Source organism: Mandrillus leucophaeus, unplaced genomic scaffold, assembly GCF_000951045.1.
Source record: "Mandrillus leucophaeus isolate KB7577 unplaced genomic scaffold, Mleu.le_1.0 Scaffold5, whole genome shotgun sequence".
Classification (NCBI taxonomy): domain Eukaryota; kingdom Metazoa; phylum Chordata; class Mammalia; order Primates; family Cercopithecidae; genus Mandrillus; species Mandrillus leucophaeus.
The window spans coordinates 10,524,576-10,540,235 of NW_012105364.1; the positions used below are offsets into that span (position 1 = coordinate 10,524,576).

Sequence of the window (15,660 nt, forward strand, 5' to 3'; positions counted from 1 at the left end):
AATCAAAACAACTCAGTAAATTGGCAGAATAAAATTTAATCACTCAAAAATCATGAGCTTTCTTAAATATCAGTGAGCCCAGATAATGTTTTGAGATTATAATTTATGTATGTTCTATTTTTGTTCCTTTATCTTTCTTCTACCCCTACTCACAATTTAAGTAGGTCTCAGTTCTGCATTTCATTTCCATAGGGAAGGTTTGGCTAAACAGGAGGCAAAAATGACCTATATGATGTTCCGGCTTCCTTTTGTCCACAGACTTTTAAATAATACTGAAGAGAATATGGAGGGCTTATGGGAAAGGGAAAAGGGATAATGCAAGTTTACATATAGGAAGTTATAGTCTGGTTTCTTAACTCGCTCCTTTTTTTTTTTTTAGATGAAGTCTCACTCTGTCGCCCAGGCTGAAGTGCAATGGTGCGATCTTGGGTCACTGCAACCTCCCCCTCCCGGGTTCAAGCGTTTCTCCTGCCTCAGCCTCCTGAGTAGCTGGGATTACAGACATGTGCCACCACGCCCAGCTAAGTTTTGTGTTTTTAGTAGAGACAGAATCACCATGTTGGGCAGGCTGGTCTTGAACTCCTGACCTTGTGATCCGCCTGCCTCGGCCTCCCAAAGTGCTGGGATTACAGGCGTGAGCCACCGTGCCCGGCCTTCTTACCCCTTTTATGTGTTCTGCATTGGAATTTAGGATGAAGATCTTAAAAATGCCCACGTCGCGCCGGCTCCCTAAGAAAGGAGCAGGTCAGTGACTTATGATGCTGCCATGAGGCTATCGTGTACCAGAAAGGATGTGAATTATTTGCCCCCTTTTAGCCACATTTCTGCCACATTTTCATAAACTGCTCTCAAAGACCTAAGAGAAACCCATAAAATAAGGTTTTGTGATTCTTTTCTATGTAGTGAATTTTGCTCTCTACTTAAAACAGTTATTGATATAACTACTTAAACTTAAACATTTAAGTCCTATAAGATAACAAAAAAAAAAAAAAGAGAGAAAGAAAGGGAAAAAGGGAATAGACTTTTTAAATGTGCTAGACAATCTACAATGCAATATTTTTTCTTCAGTTTTATACTTAGAAAGTTTTAAATACAAACTTGTGCTTCTTATAGTTAATATTTCAGTTACGAGCCCATATTCATTAAAAATGTAGATAAAAACAAATGGGGCTTCCTTATCTTCTTTATTTCTCATGAATAAGCTTGAGTGGGTCTATGAAACTTTGTTTTTTCTTCTCCCATTTATAAATGTCAAGTTTCAGATATTGGTTAACTTAGAAGCCATTATAAGCACTTGCTTATCTTTACTGCAATTTTCTGGACTGCCTGCAATGCTTCTATTAACAGCCTTAGGCAAACCCTTCTAAAACATGTATCTGTCAGGCCATGCCAGTTCATTTACTGAATCATGTAGTAATAAACATAAATTTTAGCATCATCTGTGTAAAAGACATTGTCTAATTGATTCTGCAAGAAAACTACAATTGTTAATGACACATAATCTCATAATCCATTTAGGTAAACAAAATATAATCTTTTAGGAAGGGAAGAGATGACCATATTACATAATAGCTGTTCCAGTCTCCTTCAATCTGTTATCTGTGCAATCACTTCAGGTTCAGTTATTCCATCACTAACTCACTGAAAAAGCTGTGCTTTGCCTCTGGAGATTCTTTGTATTTAATTACCTGTAAACCAACCATCTGTTTAACCTGCAAGAATTATATTCAGACTTCAGGATCATGCAACTATCTTAAGAAAATTGTCCTACTTTGTTGTCATTTTAATCTCTTTTGGTGAGTAGTTTAATTCATTTGGCCATAAATCTAAAATTTATGTTTGAATTGCTTGAATCTTATAGGTCATCTTCTTGTTTTTGCTCTGGGTCTATTCCATCTATGATATACAATGCCTATAATTCTGTAGTTGTCCTTACATATTCATCATATATATGACATATGTATACAAGACATATATGTGTGTGTGTGTGTGTGTATATATATTCTAGTTATAGAATTCAGTGTGATCAAAGTGTTATTGACTCTCCATGAACAGCGTGCAATTGTTTAGGACCTGAACAAAAAGAAAAAACACCCTCAGCATTTGCAACAAGGAATTTAATGTAGGAATGGGTTATATGGGTGATGGAAGAAACTCAGATGCTAACTAGATGGCAGTGAGGCTATCTAAATATTAGCCCACCCAAGCTTCCTCCAGATGTAAGCAGAAGGACAAAAGGAGGCAACCCGTGCCCTTGGGCTACTGCACGAAGGCTGGAACCTCATGGGTTTTATGGCAGGAGCTAGGCCCTAATGTGATGTTAGCTACTACCAAAGGCAGAAAGTTGAATACCTTGACTTCTCCCTTCCCCCTGCCTCTAATCTGCTTATGGCAACTGGGGCCTGGAAAGGTAGACTTCGAGGACGGCCCCTTGCATACACAGAACACAACTGAGAAGGACAAGGGCAGACATTACCGGAATAGGCACGCAGGCATACTGTTCAAGTTTTTTACAGAAGTGGGGATGTGTTTCACTGAATCGTCGTTCTGTTTCACTTGTCAGTCCCTTACTCACACTGTTCTCACCCTGTGAGACTGCAAGAGGAAGGCATGCAGTGATGATGGCAGAGCTTCCAATGGGCCTGAAATCAAAACAATTGTCTTCTTGACCCAATATTGCATCCTGTTGAACAAATCAAGGCACATAGAAAATGATTTTATTTTCCACGGCTCATTTTTGGCAAAAAAAAAATACATTGCTACTTTACCATGCTCTTCAGTGACAGCCACAGGGAATACTTTTGGACCATATGGTAGTAGAAAAAAATCCCTAATTAAGACATTTATTTATTTCTGTGCTTTGAAGTTCTTTTTTTTCTTCTTCTTCTTCTTTTTTTCATAGTTTTACTTACATGTGACACATGGAGTTGTTGAGCTGAAGTGAAAATACAGAGAATAAATTATTCTAAGAGTTGGGAACTTGAAAGCTGGATACGAATCAAAGGCAGAAAGTCAGTAAACTGCAATTATTGTACTGCTACACAAGAATAATTACATAAATCTCAAAGAAATTGAAATCTTTAAGGCATGTACAATAACCATATTAATAACAATGGCATAATATAGCCTTGCTGAAGCCTGGTCTTCAGGAAAGGATTCAGTATAGACATCAATTACAAGCAAGGTGCAGCCGGGTGCAGTGGCTCACGCCAGTAATCCCAGCACTTTGGGAGGTCAAGGCGGGTGGATCACCAGAGGTCAGGAGTTCGAAACCAGCCTGGCCAACATGGCGAAACCCCGTCTCTACTAAAAATATAAAAATTAGCTGGGCATGCTGACAGGTGCCTGTAATCCCAGCTACTCGGGAGGCTGAGGTGGGAGAATTGCTTGAATCCAGGAGGTGGAGGTTGCAGTGAGTCAAGACCACGCCGCTGCACTCCAGCCTAGCTGATGAGTGAAACTCCATCTCAAAACAAAAACAAAAACAAAAACAAAAAACAAGCAAGGTGCTTCATGGGGAGTGAGGACTTTCAATCATTAGAAAGTGATTTCAACTGAGAATTTTTATATTGTCTCTTTGCAAATGCAATCACAGAGTTACAAGGTAATTTTATGTTTGGCTTTACCATATTTCAGGTAATCAGCTTGTTACAGTTTATACTTTTTGTAGTTTAAGTACTCTTAGAGTCAGATATTTGTAAATTATAATACTAGATTACAGAATATATTTTAACTATTTTGATTTCAATAATATCCTGTGATACAAAAAAGTATCTGTATTTTAAATTTTATTGTAAAGATTTTGATTTATTTTTTCAATAATGCACAAATGTTTGAAGGAAGAGGAAGAGACGATTACGCCTATAAATATGTTGCTAGTTGCTGACAAATCTTTGAAAACTATATTATCTAAATGTTGTTTTTATATTCAACTAATATTAGCAACTAAAATTGCTAATTTTTACCTACAAATTTTATAGTTATTTGATAAATATGAATCATTAATTTTTAGCAAGAAACCTAGAAAATTAAGGTAATGTCTAATCATCCTTACTGAAAAAAATCGCTAATTATAACAGTGAGAGTGAGGATCTAGGAAGAAGAGTCTTTCTTGAAAATAAATCCTTAAATTTATAATTTCTGTGAGTTTCATGTTAGTTTTCATTTTATGGTATTTTTTTTTTAAAAAAACTATACCTCTGGAGTGAGAGTTTTCTCCAAGGCTGTGAATGATCATTACCAAAACAACTTGTTGCAAAGTAAAGACTATAAGCAATTGTTATTGATTAACACACGGTAGTTTGGGTGGTAGGGGAAGGAGGCTTGAGAGAGGGATAGAAAGAGCCACGCAATATCAAATAAGGGTTACACAGATCTGTCTTCCTCCTCACACATGCATCCAAAATTTCTGTGACTATTTTCAGAAAGGTAATTGCAAATCCAAGGAGAAACTGAACATTTGACACGGTTCAGTGTGACTTCCTTAAAACCTCACCTCTTTTGACTCTTTCGACCAAAAAAAAAAAAAAAAAGGTGAAGTTAGGATACAAGAAACTAAGAGTGAAGGATAGCATTCTACTAATGTATAAAGCAAACTCACTTGTAGCTGGGGATATTTTCTGATGAATATGGTCATTGTTGAATAGGTAAGATTTTATTAGGTGGAAATAGAAATTCCAAGAGGAAATAATGTGAATTTTGATTTAGTTGTTCTATGGGTGGGTCCTGAATTCTGCAGTTTTAACAAGCTTTTAGAATGCCGATGGTGCTAGTTTGGACCACACTTGAAATATCAGGCTAGCAAGGCAGCAGCTTCCAGTTTCTGCATCATGCAGAAACATATTCCCAAACCTATTAATCATTACAATCACCCGGGGAAAATCATTATGTTCCCCTCCCATCTATTCTACAAACAGAAGGCCAGGGCACACCTTTCACAATGTAAACCAGATTCTATCATTTGCCTGCTCAAAACTACCTTCTCATCACACTCATTACAATCAAAACTCTTTACAAAACTGTATATGATCCAGCTGGGGCAGCCTCTCTCATCTAACATATTTTATTCTTCTCCAGATACACTGGCCCTCTTATTTCGAGAACATGTCTGCCAAACATCTTTGTCAAGGTTTTTAAATTTGCTATTGTTTAACCTTGAACACTTTCCTCAAATACTGCATGATGGATTCTTCACTCCATTGAGGTCTCTGCTCACATAGCAAATGCATTTTATTTTATTTCATTTTTTAGAAATGAGGTCTTGTTCTGTTGCCCAGGCTGGAGTGCAGTGGCAAGATCATAGCTCATTGCAGCCTTGCACTTCTGGGCTCAAGCAATCCTCCCACATCAGCTTCCTGAGTAACTGGGACTGCAGACATGAGCCACCATGCCTGGCTAATTTTTACAATTTTTTAAAGATGGGATCTTACTATGTTGCCCAGGTTGGTCACATAGCAACTTCTTTAGTGAGATTTTACTCCAATGATCCTGTCCAAATACTAGTTCTGTCATTCTTCACCCCCTTCTTCTGGTTTATTTATTTCATAGTACTTATTAACCTGATATTATCTTTTATATTTATGTATGTTTCTGTCTTCCTATTACACTAGAATTTCACCTCCTTAGGAATGGTGAATACATCTGTTTTGTTCACTGCTGCATTGTCACAGTCTGGAAGAGTGTCCAGCACATAGGAGGTGCTTAAAATAAATGTATGTTTAAGCAACAAAAAAAAAGTATGTTTAAGGAACAAAAAAAGAGGAGCTTTATTTGAAAATGATCAGCCAAACAAATAGGTTTTCTGTTTCTGATAATGGTGGAGTAGGTTATATTCCATTAATATCCTTCCCCCAATGTCCTAGGTAACAATAATAAAATCTGAAGGAAAAAAATTAAGGACTGGAGAAAAACCAAAATCAGAAATTAACCCTTGACATAAGATAACGGCATTGATCTTGCTTTTCCATTCTAGTTTGTGTAGTACAGGGTAGCAAGAACTCAAGCAGAAAGCTACAGTGTTTTTTATTTGAGTTGCCAAGGGACAACCTAAGTGGCTGAGAATTTCCCTTCAGTAAGGAAAGAGTTACAGAGGAGGGAGCACCACAATAGAAATATAAACTTTCCTCAATCCCTTGTTGACTATGTAAGTATAAGTGAGAATCCAAGAAGCTGAGTGGAAATCAATAGCTAAAAGTTTAAAAGGCTTCACAGAGATTGTAGCTACTGTCCACAACAAGGAAGACAAACATTTGGAGTGTGAGTCATGACAAGTTAGAAGGGCTTGATAAATAACACCTTTGGTTTTTCTATTGAAACACCATGCTTTCAGATTAAAGACTGTAACACAGAATTTACTCTATGAGATTGGACCTAAGATATGAAAATAGGCTTGCTTTAATGATATGTAACGCAAGCCTTCAGAAGTTTATGGTGAGCAGCCTGTAATTTAATTGCCTGCTATCAAAAAAAAAAAAAAAAAAGAAAAAAAAAAAAAACAAAAAGAGAATACTACTCAGAGAACAATAACAGAATCCAACATTTCCCCCATATATCATCCACAATTTCTAACCTATAATAAACATCACAAAATATGCAAAGTAAAACTATGACACTGGATCAGGAGGAAAAGTAGTCGATAGAGACAGACCAGCAGACCCAGAGACAAATTGGGTTCTGGAGTCAGCAGACAACACCGTTAAAACCACCATTATAAATAAGGGAAAAATGGTCATAATGAGTGAACATAGAAATGCAAACTATAAAAAAAGAACATAATGTAAATGCTAAAACTAGAAATTAAAATATCTGAAAGAAAAATGTCACATGATAGGCTTAACAGTTGATTAGAGATGGCAGAAGAAATAGTCAGTTGAACTTGAAGATGGATTCATATAAATTATCCAATTTGAAGAACAAAGACGAAAAAAATACATTGAAGATGAGGAACAGACCTTTAGAGATATGTGCGATAATATCAAGCCGTCTAATGTGTGTATACTTGTAATTCCAGTTAACAGGAAGAGAGAAAGAGGAAAACAATATATATTAAAAATATAATAGCCAAAGTTCCTTAAATATGGTGGGGAATTTTTAAGGCTGAAAACAAACTTCAGGCTTTAAAAACCTCCAAGAATTTCCAGTAGGAGTAATGCATATAAAACACTAAATAACATAATAAAACTACTGATAACCCAAAACAAAAAGAAATGCTGAAAGTAGTCAGAGGTGTGCGTGGGGAGAAGGTCGGGGTAGGGTGATGGAATATTAGACACAGGAAAACAATGATTCAAAGATGATTGACTTCTCACCAAAAACACTGAAGGCCAATGGAACAAAGTCTTTAAAGTGTTGAAAAAAAATTATCTTAACTCAGAATTTTATCTCCAAAAATAATAACTTTCAAAAACAAAGATAAAACAAAGACTTTTCAAATAAAAATTGATAATTTGCCATGAGCAGAACTTACACTATAAGAAATGCTGAAGAATTTTCTTTAGGTTGAAGAAAAATAATGACTAAAGAACTCAGATCTTCAGGAAAGATTGAAGAGCAGAAGAAAAGATAAATAAGTAAATGCATTTAAAAGAATATCCTTTTTTTCTCCCTTAATTTCTTTAAAAGACAACTGCATTTTTTGTTTTAGAATTTTGTATTGACAAATTATAGTTGTATCTATTTATGGGGTTCAAAGTGATGTTATGATTTTTTAATACAGCATGGAATGTTTAAGCTAATTAATGTATTAATCACCTCAAATAATTAACATTTTTGGTGATAAGAACATTCGAACTTTACTCTCTTAGCAATATTGAAATGTACAGCACTCAATTATTACCTATAGTCAGCATGCTATGCAACTGATATCAAAAAAATCAGATAAGGTTGTATCATGGGTTTTATAGTGTATATGGATTTGACATCTATAACAATAATCGCACAGAAAATGGGAATAGATAGGATCATGGGGTTAAGCTCTAGCATTTTAAGTCAGCTGGACTAAATATTAGCTCTAAGTGCTGTGATAACTTAAAGATGCATATGGTAATTATACGTAAATTACTAAAAACAATCCACATAGGTGTAGCTAAAAGCCAAAAATAGATAAATAGGTCGGGTGCAGTGGCTCATGTCTGTAATCCCAGCACCTTGGGAGGCTGAGACTGGAGGATTAATTGAGCCTAGGGGTTCAAGACCAGCCTGGGCAATAGAGCAAAACACCATCTCTGCAAGAAATACCAAAGGTAACCAGGTGTGGGAGCACATGCCTGTAGTGTCAGCTACTCAGGAGATTGAGGTGGGAGAATTGCTTGAGCCTGGGAGATCCATGCTGCAGTGAGCCATATTTGTGCCTCTGTACTCCAACCTGGGCAACAGAGTGAGACCCTGTCTCAATAAATAAATAAATAAAGACTTAAAATGGATTGCTAATAATAAATAATTAACTGACTTAAAGGGGTGAAGAAAAGAAACCTGTGCATTTCACTGTGTGTAAGGTTTTACTTTAATAAAACAAGGAAAAAAAATATTCAAATGAACAAAAACAGACCCTAGTGGATCCCAGAATATTGGGAATGTGATTTAGAAATTTATAACAATTCCGCCCCCTCCCAACAATCGTGATGATCATCTATGTTTGAAACTATTAATGTAGACAGATCTTACCAACTTTCCTGTGGTTATGAAAAACACAAAGCCTCTTACAAGGCTGTTCTCTTGTTCATACAGACACATCACTCAATTGTGAGAGCAGCAGGAACCTCAGACTTGTCAGCTGGGGGAAGCTGGATGTGGCCTAATGGTCTCTAAGAACTATGTTATCAAAATGACAGCAGTTATGAAAGCCTTGGATAGCTTAACAGCTTGCTATTTTCTTCTTTATTCTTACACACTTCTTGCTAACTTTTATCTTCCTTCGATTTGTTTTTTATAGGCATCTGATGGAGAGACAATTATCATAATCTGACACTTCCATTTTTATAGGAAAAGAGACTGGCATGGGGAATATCAACGTCCTCTGTCAACTCAGATATTTACGGCCTAAGCACATTTAGCACTGAGGTTTTAAGGAGACAAGTCTGTGGCATATACATTATTTCTATAAATCCAGTGCTTTGAGGAAGATGGAGAATCTGTCAGAAATGTAGAGAGCCCAGTGAGACCTGCAGTACATCATTGGGCAAGTCATGAGAGATTTGATGTAAAACTGTTTCTCGTTCCTCTGGATCACCTTCCATTGTGTTGAGGCAAATAAGAAGGAAACTCTTCAGAAAAAATACTGATTTAAAATCAAGACAATAATTTATAGTGCCTAGTGTGGAGATTACATGTGAAAATCTCAGTGTAGATAAAAGTGTATAATTTGTAGATTATAAATACACATTTAATGTAATATAAAGAAAATTTTATAATCATTTTAGAAACATGAATTTTTTTCCAAGAAACCTCCAGGATGGTGGATAACGTTTCATATTCTTCAGGTATATAATCTGATCAAAATCCTCTAATTTCATAATGAGTATCCTGATTGAAGGTTATTTCTCCTAAATTTCTCCACATCTGACTCTCTGAGTTGGAATTTTTTTTTTTTCTTTCATTCAATACTTATTGGGCAACTAATGTGGTCTAGACTCTGTGATATCCTGTGAGGATACTATCCCTGCCTCACCTATCTCAATCTAATGAGAGATGCAAACAATTTAAGAGACAGTTGGGAGATCCTATATTAAGTATTGTGATGGGGAAGTACAGGTACATGGGGAAGGTTGCGTAACTCAGAGCAGAAGGAAATCTTCCTGAGAGATGTGTTCTCTTAAGGCAAGGCTTAAGGAATGATTAAGATCGGGAGGGTAACATGGGAAGAGGATGAAGTACAGGATCCTGCTTCAGGAAGAAGAACAAACATGTGCAAAAGCCTAGAGGTGGGAACGGGCATGGAAAATTCAGTAAACCCAACATAGCTCAGGCTATTGAAATATTGGGTGGGATAGAATGAGAAGGTTAAGAGAGAGGCTTGTGAGGAAAGCAGGTCCCAGATCATGAAAAATGTGTAACTGATATTTAGGAATATGTAGTTTATTCCAGAAGCAACTAGAAGTCATTAAAGTGCTTTCAAAGAGGGAATGGCATGGCCATATTTGCATTATAGACAGATAATTCTTGTTGCAGTGCAGAGAATGAGTTGGGAAGGGAGTTTGGAAGCATTAGGATCAGGAAGGCCAGTGAGGATATTACTGAGTAATCTGTGAGAGGTAATGGTGATCTAAACTGGGGTGGTGATAATGGAAATAGAGAGAAGAGTGGAGATTCTTGGAATATTTAAGAGGCATAATTGTAGGACCTGGAATATAAGAGAAGAAGCATTGAGGTCTAAACTGAGTTATAAAGGATGTGAATATCAAAGGAATTTCATAGAAGTGGATTCAAAAGAGCTAAGATTGCTATGAAGTAAAAATTAAGATTTAATGGAAGTAACAGAATGAAAGGGCTGGAAGAGTAGCTGGAAGAGTAAGAATTTGTACTCAAACAGTGAACTTTCAGGTTAAGATTTCAGAGGTGGAGAAATAACAGGTGATGATAAAGCCCAGTGTATGGTATTGAGTGTCTGTAACTAAAGTGGAGTGGAGGTGAAGATCACTAAGATCACTGGAGACAGAAAGCCAAGTAAACAAGGTGTAGTGCTGCATGAGATTTCCACTTTTTTTTTTTGAATTGTAAAATGAAGATTGAGGCAGAATCAGAACCTGAAGCTTTCACTGAAGAGAATTACTAGGAGGTCAGTTCATGAGAGAGTTAAGAAGGAATAGAAGTTTGTATAGACTAAACGACATCATACTAAATGAACTTGTCTCTATTACTCAGAAGAAACAGAAAAATTTCCTTCAGTGACATTCTTCTGACATCTCCCAGATGGAAACTCATTAGTAGAGTAGTTGCTCTTACCCAAGTTATATCTTTGACATCTCTTTACCTGAGTTAACCTCTGCTGATTCATCACTTTATTATTCCTTTAAATTCCAGTTCTCCCGATGTCCTACCAGTGGTTTCTCCTATCCTAACATTAACAGCCCTTTGGAAATGTGTGCAAGTATGTGTGCCTGTGTGTGTGTGTGTGTGTGTGTGTGTGTGTGTGTGTGTTCATATGTGCTGAGTGGAGTTAAAGGTCATTCTACCTGTACAGTTTTGTGTCCCGTTTTTGCTTCATAGAAGTGATGATCCTTTGGCTCCAAAAGAGAAACAAAAATGAGGCATGTGCTGTGTCAGCTGAATATGCAACGGACATAGACAAGCACCAAAGATTGAAAAGTAAAGTTAGAGGATCACAAAGAGCAGCGTTGGGAAGGAGAGATGTTGAGTCTCTACCCTGTTTTAGATAGATGCTGTATTTGAGATTTTGGATTTTCAGGACTTCACTGGAGCCAGAATGAAACTATAAGTTTGCAGGAGTTAGTCTTTCTATTAACAAGTGGTATGGGGCAGATGAAAGTGGGATGGAGAGACAAACCAGGATTTACAGATGCAACAATCATGAGGGCCTCTCATTCCAAAAGTAGATGCTATAAAATGGGAAATTCAGGGTCTTCTACCTGACTGCAGACAGTGACATCATTGAGAGCAAAAAATTATAGCTTACAATTTCTTTGCCCTTAGGGGCCCCTGCAATTTCATTATAATGGTTTTAGGTGTTAATCGTTTTCAGCTTGGGATTCATAGAGCTTCCTGAATTTAAATACTGATGTCCCTTAACAGTTCTGGAAAAGCTTTAGCCGCCATCTCTTCCAATGTCTCTGGTATTCTTTCTGGAACTTTGAATAGCTGAATATTTCTTTTATTCTGTCATTTACTTTTCTTACTCGTTCTTTCACATTCTGGATAATTTCTTTTCCCTGCAGATTCAATCATTCGCTTTTCAGCTATACATCTGCTGTATAATCCTTTCTCTGGGTTTCTTTATTTTAAGGTTTATCTTTTCAATATCTTGAAGTTCTGTTTTTTAGAAAACTAAAGCCAGGACTAACTTAACTTAAAATTTCCCCTCAAACTTTCTTCAGACAAGAAAAATGCTGATAATTTGAACTAAAGACTCACGAGAAAGCTTGATAATGTTTATAAATCCTTTAAGAAGGTATCCAGTTCTGGACAGACGTATTTCTTTGTGATCCTTTTCTAAAGGAGAGGATTTACTTCTCATTCACCTTTGCTCCGATGGTTTAGTACTCTGGGGTCCACGCTGTATTAAGGCTTTACGCTTTATCTCCTTCCTCCTTCCACCCCAGTCCTGCCATGGGGTTGTCAGAAACTACTGAGAGCAAAGCAAATTTTATCATTTACTGCCCAGTGTTTCTGCTTTCACTTCAGAGTCAGGCTCTCTACTCCTCAATTTTGAGCCAAATCAGCTAGGCATGAAAAAAGATGTTCTGATGGTATAGCTGGCACTCTTGTTTCAGTAGGAGGACCACGCTGGGTATCTAACTTGAGAGACGTTCAAGTGAAGCAGGTGGAAGTCTGCTTCTGAGAGAGAAAAGATACAAGGGCTTCCTGAGAGTGATGGTAAAAGTTACCAGAAGTAATGGGAGCAGAGAGGGTTTGTATCAAGGCTCCTGAATTCACGCAGGATGAAGCAGAAATCTACTCCTTGACAAACATGGAGGTATGATCAGAAACTTAAGACAATGGCAATAAAGAGAAGGCTGGCTTATGTCAAAGAAGCATGATGTGTATCTCAGAGAAAGAGTACATTTTATAATGGAGAGCAAAATACTTCTCATCAGCAACAAGACAGAGCTCTGCTCTAACGTGTGTGTGTGTGTGTGTGTGTGTGTGTGTGTGTGTGTGTATAATGCATTTATAAGGTTAAAATATCATTTTGTTAAAAGTTAAAAAATGCCAATCATACTTACTAGAGCAAATGATAAATTTGAATGTTGTTTCTTAATTAAATGTTTTCTATTCCTTGGGAAATAAAGAGAATTGCGAAAGCAAAACCAAAAACAAAGGAAGAAACAACAGTGGAATCTACTTATCATGGGAGGTAAAGTGGAATTGCAGGAGTGCTTTATCCTTGGGGGAAAGAGGAGAGGGATAAAGTGGGTGGTTGGAATTATAAAGGAGAGAATGGGGACAATAAGGACAGGAGTATTAAAAGAAAAACTTCAGCCAAATTCTATGTAAAGGAGTTTAATCGAGCAATGAACGATTCATGAATCGAGAAACCCCCAGAATCACTGCAGACTCAGAGAGACTCCAGGCGTCTCTCATGGCCAGAACAAAGTTATAGGCAAAAAAAGTAAAGTGAGGTACAGAAATCCAAAAAGAGGTAAAGAAACAGCTGGATTGGTTACAGCTTGGAGTTTGCTTTATTGAACGCAGTTTGAACGCTCTGCAGTGTATAACTGTTTGAAATATGGCTGCAGGGATTGACCAAGACTTCATCCACAAGGACACAAATATAGAAGTATGGAGTCCTTCTCAGGCCATATTTAGTTTGCTTTAATAGGAGATAGAAATGGCAGATAATATAATGGACAAAAATGAGAAAGAATAAATGTCAGATTATATAAAAAGGAAGAGAGACTAACAGAAAAATACACAATAAAGATGCTTGAAAAACTGAGATTACCTGAGAGATTACCTGAAGAAAAAACTAAATAGAACAAAGAAACGTGGAGATGAGGAACAGAAAAGAAGAAAAAGAGAAAAAAAGAAGAAAATGGAAATCTTGAGAAAGGAAAGGAAGTGCAATCAACAACTGTGTGTCTGTGACTTTTGGATTACTTGTGAGGTTGTAGATATATGTCTCCAAACAACATGATTTCCAGCCTTCGTGGGCACATACTGATTATCCATTGACTTCAGTGTTTCTCTCCTAATAATATAGAAAATTCGAGCAAAAGAAGAATAGTGACCTTCCCATGGGCAGTGAAATGAACTTTCATAAATATTTACTTACAATTTATTGGTTTGTATAGGATTTGACTTCCTCTTTAAAATAATTTGAATGACTTAAAAATGAATCCCTTGAATGACATGTTATTTGAATAAACACCTAAAAGAAAAAAAAAATTTCTTACTTTCCCCTAAACTGGTATTGTTTAGATTCCTGTATAGGCAGGCCCTGTGAGATTTTAGTCCAATTTGTGACACACAATTAAGAGAAACATTAAATCCATTTATTTGAAGGAAAATAAAATCCCTCACTTAAAATCTGATTCTTGCATGAATACAAGGCTATGTACTTGAGAGTATTTTGAGATATACTCTAGGTTTGCAAATATGCAAAAAAGAATCACTTGAAGGATTTCCCACATACATGTGTTAGTTTTGGATGATGTTAACTTCATTCAAAATGTGTGATGATGGTTCCCTCAAAACTAACTTAGATTTAAGATGACAACATTAGCATATATCTAACTCCATCTATGCAGATTGCCATTAAAATGACAAAGTGGTTATGTAACAAAAATAAAAACATTTTTAAAGGAAAATAAACTCTTCACCAGTGCAGTTAAATATAAAATAGTGACAGTCACTCTTCAGAAACATTGGGAGATTTCTACCCCATGTAAAGCAAGTAGAAGAGGAGCAAAAGTAGAGCAAATCTAACCTGCCACCTCATAGCAAGTGTATCTGGGAATAAGCGGAGATCTCACTGTAACCTTTGGTGCTCACCATCTGGGGAACTGGGACCTTATCTGGTGCCCAGGACACAATGACCATGGTGCATACTCCTGACTTAATGTTTTCCACGTTACACACACACACACACACACACACACACACACACCCACCCCTATCTTAGATACTTTTGGGCTGTAAATCCAAACAAAGAAAATAGTATCTCCAAATGAAAAGTGTGCACCTCCTAATTTCCTCCAATCTATTGGATCTCTTAGCTGGTCACGATTTATCCTTTTTCCTCTTCCTTTGGACCCAACTGATGCAGAAAGGGATCTATACCAATGCCTGATAGACTCTATTTCAAGCATAATTCTCCTTTTCTACGATGGTATAAACAGAAATGAAAAAGTTCATTTTCAGAATTATAAAAATGCATTCCAATTTGTAAGAAAAGTATACATATTTTTCTCTTACAAACAGGAGGAAATTTTAGAAACTTTTTTCCCATTTTGTTTAATAAACATGTATCATAACTATAAGTAATATTCAAAATATTTTCAATACAGCAACCAAATGATACCTATTCAAAATCATCTAGGATATCTCTCTGTAGTTCCCTCCCTCTTTATGCTTAAACCCACAGGACAGCATTGGAATCAAAGGATGTGAGTTCAAGTCTTGGCTCTTCAGAGTCCATCAGGTAAGTCTTCTCCAAAATGTTGTTTAGTACTTTCATCTTTAAAAATGAGAAAAAGTATTCTGAGTTATTATGTGCAGTTAATATGAAAATTATATACAGTGACTTAAAAATGCTTATCCCGTGGAAAGTTCTAAATACATTTTACTCTCCTTTTTTTCTTCTCTTTTCCTTCTTTCCACCTTCACCTTTTTGATTACTATTTTTTTCTTCTCTACCTCATAACTACATTATATACCTATATATACATATGTGTATATATATAGAATTTTCTTACACCCATCCCATTATCTATACTGAAGCCTTGTCATTTAAGTTAATCTATGCCCAGATCTGACCAAATTCACTTG

At 36.4% G+C, this 15,660-nt stretch overlaps 1 long non-coding RNA gene across 1 annotated transcript in view; it reads left to right on the plus strand.

Moving 5' to 3' along the window:
• Positions 1-12,369: 12,369 nt before the first annotated feature.
• Positions 12,370-15,660, plus strand: part of LOC105550872 — a 17,730-nt gene continuing 14,439 nt past the window's right edge. Inside the window, exons 1-2 of the long non-coding RNA XR_001007794.1 lie at positions 12,370-12,646; positions 15,257-15,313. This is a non-coding gene — a long non-coding RNA (uncharacterized LOC105550872). The remainder of the gene's footprint in view (positions 12,647-15,256; positions 15,314-15,660) is intronic.